Below are 11,350 nucleotides of genomic sequence, written 5' to 3'. Positions count from 1 at the left end.
TATCATAACCTCCACAATTGAATTAGCCGGCATTTAATTAATTTTCAGATCATGTTAGAGAGAGCATTAGTTTAATCATGCATAAACCAAGCACAAGAAAGTAGACAAAGCGGCAACGATCATCATATTTTAACATGGCACAAACTTTCTATCATCATCACTAACCATAACATTAAAGCGTAGGTGATGCATTTATTTATCATGGTGATGAAGACAAAAGAAAACAAATTGCACACATGCTGAAATAAATAAAACAGAAAATTGCTACGCACACACAAGCTTGCACACATGCTAAAAATAAATGAAAAGAAATAGAAAATCCAAACCACACGTGCGAGCATTTTATTCATGGTCATGCCGTCGATCAATCTCCTTGATTGGCTCTTGCGTTGTATCCTTGATCATAATACTGCTGAAATGCTCCTCCATGAAATTGTTCTGGTGGCGCCAGGCCTAGAAGTCCCATTTGATATGCAATTCCCGTAGGTCCATCTTCTAGTTGGGTTGTATGCCTCCGGATGGCATCTCTATCTTCCGTATTTCTTCTCGCATAAGCACCCATAATTCTCATTCCTTGTTCTGGTTGAGGGAGGTCAAAATATTGTGCTCCAAATGACGGGTCGGGCATCTCTCCTTGATATGACGAGGGTGGGTAGCCGTAGTTGATAAATGGTGGGGGTGCCGCCGCAGCGTGCCCCCATGCTTGTTCTTGGCTTCCTTCCCATTGACTCGTCTATCCTTGCGGGTATCCCTGTCCACTTGATGCACCTTGAAATTCATTCCTCCAATAAGCAGAACTTGGCGGTGGAAGGTTTACTTCCAAGTCTTCTTGTTGTGCCGATGCCGATGTCCCTTCAATTAACCTTCCTCTTTTTTATTTCTTCACCTTTTTTCCAATATTTTCAACTCGCTAATCCGTCCTCCCTCTTGCAAATAATTTCAGCCTTTGATCGGGGAGGGAAATATCCATCTCAGAAATAGTAAATCCCTTCTTTTCATCCCCTCCGATATAATGGCCTTGCCTCAAATGATCAATCCCAATATCTCTTCCCGGGACATAAATTTTTTGGATCACTCTTAATCTCGGATTCATGGCTCGGGCTATCATTGTGAGATAACATCCCGAACCAACTTCTCCCATGCCGGATGATGCTTCACAAAGCCACCTTTCAACCATGATGTTGGTGGGATTAATTACTTGCTTCTTCACCAATGCAGCATACATCCAATTTAATTTTTGGTCGGTGACCTTCGATTCTCTCATCCTCCCCAGAATTCTCTTGCTCAACCAAGAGTGGAATATTTGGAGGGTCACATTACTTATATTCTTCCTTTGGCGGTTGACATATTTTGCTATTTTTGTCCAAAATTCATCAAGCTCTCCATCTTCAACTTGCACCATTTCATATGCATTATTTTTGAATCCGAGTAAGCTTCCTATTTCTCCATAGGTGATTACTTTCTCTTCATTCTTGAGCCTAAATTTCAGACATGGAACTTCTTCATCATCCACCACTTCCGTTGATTTTTCTAATGTCATGAACATCTCAAGAGCCACTTCTTCTTGCATATCAACTGTGACACTGTCGGAAAATAACTTCCAACCGATGTTCTCCAATAGCTCATAGATGTCATGATGAAATCCCAGCTTCACCAATGCTTCATCATCAAAATCATAATTTGCTCGTAGTCTTCCCTTCATGAACTTGAGCCTTTCTTCTTCTTTCTTCGACAAGATAATAAACCCATATTCTGAATTCTTGGGCTTGTATGGTGGTGGTGCGGATGACCTTGTCGAACGCCGTGTAGGAGGTGGCATCCCTTCGGTGAATCGCATGGAGGAGCTTCTCGGGTCTCTTATCCCACCAAGGAGCATCATGTCGCTCTTCGGTGCGGGGTTGTCTTCCTCCATGCTCCGCGGAGACTCGGAGACCGAGTGCCTCCGCGAAGAACTTGCCGATGCGTCGGATGTTGATGAACGTGTCCTTCTCCTCCCGGCAATGAACTTCATGAGGCCACTCATGGTGACTCCTTGCTGCACACACTCAAAATACAAACACACCGGGGGTTTCTTGCCGGCGGGAGAACAATATATCGAAGAGTGGAACAAACTAGGAATTGTGGTGAATTTTCTGAGATTTTTGAAGTAGATTTTGGTGGACGAATTTTTCAGGGCTCTAACTGATGTTTCTGGGCAAAGGACTTGAAGAACATAAGCAAGCAAATGAGTGAGGAGTATACCTACCAAAGGGGAGCACCAGAGGGCATAAATAGGGGCCAGGCCGGCCGGCCTAGGGTGTTTTTCCCTCTTCTCGACTTCAATTTTCTCTGGTGGCTTCCTGGTGCAATTATTTGCTTCTGTCCAGTACATCTTGTATGCTTTGCACTGCCCAAATCATGTGAACCACTCCTTCTTTGCCTTTGATGTCCACTTGCAACATTATTTCTCCACTTTGTGTCATTCACCTTGTCCCATGCTTAATCATTCATCACATGGTGCCATCTTTGCTGAAAATCACTTGTCCTTCCCATGCATGGCTGCTCCCTCCTTTGAATTATTTGCATGCGGTGGTAGGTAGAGAGCACAACTCTTTCCCGTGAACTCACTTTGATCAATGGATGTTAATCAAGCACATAAACCCTTTCTAAATGATGCTTAGATGTTTAATCCTCCTCTAACTTTGAAATTTCAGAATTGACTCAAAGCATGCAATGAGTTTAAATGAATAATTAGAGGGGAATTGAAACATCTTTACATTTGTAAGTCAAAAAATATTTCCCGACTACATTAATCTTGGTTGCACCGGAACCGTTCACTTTCATCAATTGATAGCGAACAATCTCGAATTCAACCGTGAGTCTTGGGTTTAGGTTCTAATTTCTGCCAAAATGAGAGAGAGAATTTTGAAAAAGAGAATAATTAAGGTTAGGAAAATTCTAGTCCTATGGTAATGAAACTGAAAATTCTCTCTATGTTTGTGTGAACCTACGCATCAAGAATTTAAGTAACATAGCGCGGCTCTACTCGTGTGTTTTAACTCAACTTGGTCCGGCCGTCATGGAGAGGACGGTCGCCAAAAATAGGTATGGAATTTTGGATGTGGCTTTCTCAAGAAGAGGCAAATAAATCATAGGATGGCTTATGTCATTGGCTTAAAATAAGAAATAACATTAGAATGACCGAGCGAATAAAATCCAAATCGAATTGTTCGACCGAACGACCAATTGTTCAAAAGTATATCATGTCCTTGCGTAGCAAAATTCTTGACTCACTTACCTAAAACTTTCGTGGGTTGTCCTCCCGGCAGCTTATTCTTGACTCGACGAACGGGTTGAACTCCCGGCAGCTTTATTCTTGACTCGATGAACGGGTTGCCTCCCGCAAAGCGCTTCGTTTATAGTCTATAGCTAGACTTTCTTCTTCTTCACTTCGGACCAACGCTCGATGATGGCGCTGCAGTCTTGGGTACCCACTTCCGCACAATCCTTGGTACGGGTTTGTCTTCTACGTTAGTCTTCTTTTTGGTCTTCACAGGCGGGCTTTTAGCTTTCTTCTTGACAGGTGCAACGATCTTCTTTGTCGCGATGGACGCGACGACTTCTATCTCCTTCTTCGCTTCCTTCTTGCTCGGCTCCTCTTCTTTCTTTGACTTCTTCTCTGTGACACGGCGGTGAGGCGGAACATATTTAACATTGATCATGTTGCATACCTCGAGGCGTGGACGAAACTTGAATTCGCTTGTGGTGCCATTGATGTCGAACTTTATCTCCCCCTTGCCAACATCGATGTTTGCCCTTGCGGTCTTGAGGAAAGGCCTCCCAAGTATGAGAGGCGCCTTATTCTCTTCTCCCATATCGAGAATCACAAAGTCAACGGGGACTAAGTGTTCTCCAATCTTCACAGGCACATCTTCGGCGATTCCCAAAGGATAGCGAACGGAATTGTCCGCTAACTCTAGGCACATGGCGGTGGGTTCCGGCTCCGGTAAACATAGCTTCTCGAACACATTTTTTGGCATGACGCTCACACTTGCACCGAGATCACAAAGTGCTCTTTCGAACATAAGAGATCCAATGGAACACGGGATGGTAGGACATCCGGGGTCCCTCTTCTTTTCAGGAGCTTCATTAGCGATTGCCGCGCTACATTCCTCGGTTAGCTTGACAGTGCTTGGTGGTATCTCACGCTTGTTTCCCATGATGTCTTTGAAGTAGCGAGAATATGTCGGAACTTGTAGAGCGTCCAAGAGCAGCATATTGATGCTCAACCTGCGTACCATGTCAACAAATTTGTTGAATTGCTCATCTTCATGTTTACCTTTGCGGTATCGTGGCCTTGTTGGTAGAATCTTTGTGTCTATATCATCTAGCTCAAACTCTGGCTCTTCGGTGACTATCTCTGGCATAGGAGTAGGTGCCTTCTCCTTGATGATGGTCTCCACTTCAACTCTTGGCTTAGGCTTCCTTGCTCCCGCTGCATGTTCGGGTTCTTCGGTCTCCTTTCCCGAGCGAGTTTGAATTGCCTTAGCCGTCTCCGGACTTTGAGGTTGCCCGGGCAATTTTCCTTCGTTGCTAGATAGGCGTCTGGCGAGCTGGGCTACTTGTGTTTCTAGCATCTTCATCATGTTGAGTACTTGAAGGTTAGAGCTCCCGACCTCCGTCACCTTGCCATCAATGTTCTCTAAGATCTTGTCCATAGCCTTGAACTTGGTGACGGTGTCCTTGTTGATCTTGCCTTGCTCCTCCATAAACTCCTTCAATTGTATACGAAGAGGTACCGAGTTTTGAATGGAAGAGCTTGCATTAAATTGGGGTCTACCTTGCCCGTAGCGGAAGTTGGTCGGCGGAATCCATTCTCCCTTCTTCATGTAATCGAGCATCTTGGCTTCCTCCGGGCAATTCTTTTGCACATGGCCGTACTCTCCACATTCTTCACATGTAGACCTTGCTTCGGCCGCCTTCAAATTGATAGCTTGGGCTTCTCTCTTTTCCACTTCCATCTTCTCCAACCTTCTCATGAGCAAGTCGATCTTCCCTTCTAGCACTTCTTCGCGTTCCACTTGTAATACACTCTTCGCGGTGCCCACGGCTTGGAGTGGTTGCAGGCGCCCCGATGATGCCCATGCGTCATTGTCCGCCACCTTCTTGAATAGTTTGAAAACTTGAGTAGGCGTGAGCTCAATGATAGAACCTCCGGCCGATGCGTCAATGATCCCCCTTGATGCAGTAGTGAGGCCTTGATAGAACTTCTGGACCACATCCTCCCTTGAGAACTTGTGATGAGGTACGGCGCGGATGTAGTCGTTGAAGCGCTCATAGGCTTCCGCAATAGTCTCCGTCGGGGCTTGCACGAATGTTGCAATCTTGTTGCGCAGAATTTGGGTCTTGCCCGGCGAGTAGAACTCCGTCATGAATTCGTTCATCAAGGACTCCCAATTTTGCACCGTGCGCGGTGGTAGAGAATGAAACCAATGCAGCGCTCTCCCAAGTAGAGAGAACGGAATGAGCCTCGCTCTTATTTGATCTTGAGTCATCCCTTGCATGTCGAAGGTGCGGCATAGTTGGAGGAATGCTTGAAGATGTAGATTAGCGTCTTCTTTTCCAGTGAAGGGCGAGCTTTGCACCATCCTTATGATTGAAGTCTTGATCTCGAACGGAACTCCGATGTTGTCGAGGTTTTCGATCGGCAAGTCCCGAACGTTCGGAGTACATAGCTCTCCGATCGTACGCTCTGGCTCCGGTAGCGCCATCCCTTGGTGAAGTGACGCCTCCTTTGGACTTGTTGGTGGAGTTGCTTGGGGTGAAGACGATGAATCGTCGGCTTCAACTTTTGGATCTACTAGTTCCGGCTTCCTTGATCGTGCTTCTCGTCTCCTTTGCCTGTAAATTTTTTCTGGATCATCCACAAAATTTTTGGGTTTGTTGGAGAGGCTCCCGTCCATCTCCTGTTAGGGGTTAGTGAAAAAGAAAAATATATACGAGATCTAAAAGATGAATATACAAAATCTAAAACATAAAAGAAAAATAAAGCAAACTCTAGATTAGATTGATTTTCGTGGAATAGATCCGTTTTTTTAGTTAGCTCAGAAAAATAAGAGATCTAAAAAAATCAAAAAGAAAAATCAAGAAATATTTACGAATGCAAGTAAGATTGGATCTTAAATCGATGGTTCCCCGGCAACGGCGCCAGAAAAGCTTGTTGACGCTCCTTAGCGCCCCCGATTTATATACCGCAAGCGCACGGTTTCGTGTAGCTTTTCCCTCAGAGTATTCCCCCAAGGTTTATCAATCCACGGAACCAAAGAGACAAGAAACAATCTACTAGCATAGAGATTCCTTTGTGTGAGATGGTGAAAACGAATCTAATCTACTAAAAACACGACAAACACCGAAGGAAGCAAGAGAAAGTTAGAGATAACCAATCTAGATCACCTAGATCATGCATATGTTGTAGTTCCAGCTAGATAAAGTGAAGTAAGATAGATGTGAATCTCAATGAAAAGCCTCTTTAAACCCAAAATCTCCAATCTGATCCCTCGATACCCAACCTACTCTGTGGAGACGGCCTGTCACGACGCCCCCCTTTTCAACGGGATACCCTGAAGCAAGTCGAACTCACTTTGGTAGTTCCGCCATGAACCTCTAGCCACCATGACTACAAGATCATGCTAAGTGATCTATCTCGATAATAGATCTAAGATGAAGCGAACCCAAAGAAAAGAACGAAATCGAAAGAGGAGAACATGGTCGCTAAACATTCGGAAACACAAATAACTTCACCATGAATGATAGTACATCACAAGATCACAACCGGGGCCCTACCTTGATCTTGATGATCCTAGCTCCAGAACTCCGACGTGGTCTTCCTTGCAAGGTTCCCACATCGGCTAGGGCAAACCCTAGACAACTAGCACGACCCTCGGCTCTCCGAGAGGTGTCCCTCTATCTTCTCTGCTCCTCGGCGTCGTCTCCCGAATTGCTCTCTTTGTGAACCTTGGGGAGGGGTCTTTAAATAGCCTCAGGGAACCCTCGGTCAAAGGGGAGGTCGAAGGGACCTAAAAAAGGCCTGGGCCGGCCGGCCCAATGAGTCTAGGCCGGCCGGCCTAGCACTTTCCTTCGCCGGCTCGCGCTCAACTTTCTCCCCAAGCCTCCTGGAATCTTCTAGAGTTTATGTCTTTCACGATTGCACCCCTTTAGACGTCGTCATCTTCGAGATTTCTTCGAGGAGAAGGATAGGATGGAAAATCCTTCCTTAAATATCTCTTTGCTTTGCTTAGCTCCGAAGTATCTCAATCTTATCTTGTGGGCTTTGTCTTTTGGGCTTCATTGGAGGGTGGATGTGCATGAATGGGCCTCTAATCATCATGGCCTTCGATCCTTTGTTCGGGCTTTGGCCTTCGTCATTCTTCGTATCATTGCGTGATCTTGGGCCTCGCCATTTCATGCTCCAAAATTGGTCAAAAACCTGCAAAAACGAAGTACCTCCAAAATATATGTGCAAACGTGAAAACGACCAATAATTGGGCCGAGGTTAGGATGGTTAGTGATTTTGATATTAAATTCATGCCATTATCAAAGTTAAACAGGGGATAAAATGGATACTTAAGGAGCGCCAACACGCTCACACTTGCACCGAGATCACAAAGTGCTCTTTCGAACATAAGAGATCCAATGGAACACATGATGGTAGGACATCCGGGGTCCCTCTTCTTTTCAGGAGCTTCAATAGCGATTGCCGCGCTACATTCCTCGGTTAGCTTGACAGTGCTTGGCGGTATCTCGCGCTTGTGTTCCCATGATGTCTTTGAAGTAGCGAGAATACGTCGGAACTTGTAGAGCGTCCAAGAGCGGCATATTGATGCTCAACCTGCGTACCATGTCAACAAATTTGTTGAATTGCTCATCTTCATGTTTACCTTTGCGGTATCGTGGCCTTGGCGGTAGAATCTTAGTGTCTATATCATCTAGCTCAAACTCCGGCTCTTCGGTGACTATCTCTGGCATAGGAGTAGGTGCTTTCTCCTTGATGATGGTCTCCACTTCAACTCTTGGCTTAGGCTTCCTTGCTCCCGCTGCATGTTCGGGTTCTTCGGTCTCCTTTCCCGAGCGAGTTTGAATTGCCTTAGCCGTCTCCGGACTTTGAGGTTGCCCGGGCAATTTTCCTTCGTTGCTAGATAGGCGTCCGGCGAGCTGGGCTACTTGTGTTTGTAGCATCTTCATCATGTTGAGTACTTGAAGGTTAGAGCTCCCGACCTCCGTCACCTTGCCATCAATGTTCTCCAAGATCTTGTCCATAGCCTTAAACTTGGTGATGGTGTCCTTGTTGATCTTGCCTTGCTCCTCCATGAACTCCTTCAATTGTATACGAAGAGGCACTGAGTTTTGAATGGAAGAGCTTGCATTAAATTGGGGTCTACCTTGCCCGTAGCGGAAGTTGGTTGGCGGAATCCATTCTCCCTTCTTCATGTAGTCGAGCATCTTGGCTTCCTCTGGGGAATTCTTTTGGACATGGCCGTACTCTCCACATTCTTGACATGTAGACCTCGCTTCGGCCGCCTTCAAATCGATAGCTTGAGCTTCTCTCTTTTCCACTTCCATCTTCTCCAACCTTCTCATGAGCGAGTCGATCTTCCCTTCTAGCACTTCTTCGCGTTCCACTTGTAATACACTCTTCGCGGCGCCCACGGCTTGGAGTGGTTGTAGGCGCCCCGATGATGCCCATGCGTCATTGTCCGCCACCTTCTTGAATAGCTTGAAAATTTGAGTAGGCGTGAGCTCAATGATAGATCCTCCGGCCGATGCGTCAATGATCCCCCTTGATGCAGTAGTGAGGCCTTGATAGAACTTCTGGACCACATCTTCCCTCGAGAACTTGTGATGAGGTACGGCGCGGATGTAGTCGTTGAAGCGCTCATATGCTTCCGCAATAGTCTCCGTCGGGGCTTGCGCGAATGTTGCAATCTTGTTGCGCAAAATCTGGGTCTTGCCCGGCGAGTAGAACTCCGTCATGAACTCTTTCATCAAGGACTCCCAATTTTGCACCGTATGCGGTGGTAGAGAATGAAACTATTGCAGCACTCTCCCAAGTAGAGAGAACGGAAAGAGCCTCGCTCTTATTTGAACTTGAGTCATCCCTTGCATGTCGAAGGTGCGGCATAGTTGGAGGAACGCTTGAAGATGTAGATTAGCGTCTTTTTTTCCAGTGAAGGGCGAGCTTTGCACCATCCTTATGATTGAAGTCTTGATCTCGAACGGAACTCCGATGTTGTCGAGATTTTGGATCGGCAAGTCCCGAACGTCCGGAGTGCATAGCTCTCCGATCGTACGCTTCGGCTCCGGTAGCGCCATCTCTTGGTGAAGTGGCGCCTCCTTTGGACTTGTTGGTGGAGTTGCTTGAGGTGAAGACGATGAATCGTCGGCTTCAACTTTTGGATCTACTAGTTCCGGCTTCTTTGATCGTGCTTCTCGTCTCCTTTGCCTGTAAATTTTTTCTGGATCATCCACAACATTTTCGGGTTTGTTGGAGAGACTCCCGTCCATCTCCTGTTAGGGGTTAGTGAAAAAGAAAAATATATACAAGATTTAAAAGATGAATATACAAGGTCTAAAACATAAAAGAAAAATAAAGCAAAATAAAGAAAACTCTAGATTGGATTGATTTTCGTGGAATAGATCCGTTTTTTTAGTTAGCTCAGAAAAATAAGAGATCTAAAAAAAGGTCAAAAAGAAAAATCAAGAAATATTTACGAATGCAAGTAAGATTGGATCTTAAATTGAGGAATCCCCGGCAACGGCGCCAGAAAAGCTTGTTGACGCTCCTTAGCGCCCCCGATTTATATACCGCAAGTGCACGTTGTAGTTGGATGGTGAAAACGAATCTAATCTACTAAAAACACGACAAACACCGAAGGTAGCAAGAGAAAGTTAGAGGTAACCAATCTAGATCACCTAGATCATGCATATGTTGTAGTTCTAGCTAGATAAAGTGAAGTAAGGTAGATGTGAATCTCAATGAAAAGCATCTTTAAACTCAAAATCTCCAATCCGATCCCTCGATACCCCACCTACTTAGTAGCAACGGCCTGTCACGACGCCACCCCTTTCAACAAGATACCCTGAAGCAAGTCAAACCCCCTTTGGTAGTTCCGCCATGAACCTCTAGCCACCATGACTACAAGATCATGCTAAGCGATCTATCTCGATAATAGATCTAGGATGAAGCGAACCCAAAGAAAAGAACGAAATCGAAAGAGAGAACATGGTCGCTAAACATTCGGAATCACAAATAACTTCACCATGAATGATAGTACATCACAAGATCACAACCGGGGCCCTACCTTGATCTTGATGATCCTAGCTCCAGAACTACGACATGGTCTTCCTTGCAAGGTTCCCACGTCGGCTAGGGCAAACCCTAGACAACTAGCATGACCCTCGGCTCTCCGAGAGGTGTTCCTCTATCTTCTTTGCTCCTTGACGTCGTCTCCCGAATTGATCTCTTCGTGAACCTTGGGGAGGGGTCTTTAAATAGCCTCAGGGAACCCTCGGTCAAAGGGGAGGTCGAACCGACCTAAAAAAGGGCTGGGCCGGCTGGCCCAAATTTGCCTAAGCCGGCCGGCCTGGCACTTTCCTTCGCCGGCTCGTGTTCATCTTTCTCCCCAAGCCTCCTGGAATCCTCTAGAGTTTATGTCTTTCACGATTGCACCTCTTTAGACGTCGTTATCTTCGAGATTTCTTCGAGGAGAAGGATAGGATGGAAAATCCTTCCTTAAATATCTCTTTGCTTTGCTTAGCCCCGAAGTATCTTGATCTTATCTCGTGGGCTTTGTCTTTTGGGCTTCATTGGAGGGTGGATGTGCATGAACGGGCCTCTAATCATCATGGCATTCGATCCTTTGTTCGGGCTTTGGCCTTCGTCTTTCTTCATGTCATCACGTGATCGTGGGCCTCGCCATTTCATGCTCCAAAATTGGTCAAAAACCTGCAAAAACGAAGTACCTGCAAAATATATGTGCAAATGTGAAAACGACTAATAATTGGGCCGAGGTTAGGATGGTTAGTGATTTTGATATTAAATTCATGCCATTATCAAAGTTAAACAGGGGATAAAATGGATACTTAAGGAGTGCCAACACATATCTAAGCCTTGATTGGGTGAAGCAGTGGAATGCATCAAATCTATTATAGAGTGACTTGGATTCAAGGACACACTTTCCTAAGAGATGGAATTCCCAAGTCACTAGCTCAAGTATGGATTTGCTCAAAAAAAAGAGAAAGCAATATTGAAATCCCAAGATTGACAAAGTCAAAGTATGGGAAGACTAAAGTGATTCAAAGCTCACGTGGTCGA

Source organism: Panicum virgatum, chromosome 4N, assembly GCF_016808335.1.
Source record: "Panicum virgatum strain AP13 chromosome 4N, P.virgatum_v5, whole genome shotgun sequence".
In the NCBI taxonomy this organism is placed as follows: Eukaryota; Viridiplantae; Streptophyta; class Magnoliopsida; order Poales; family Poaceae; genus Panicum; species Panicum virgatum.
Note: the sequence above shows the minus strand (reverse complement) of the source record.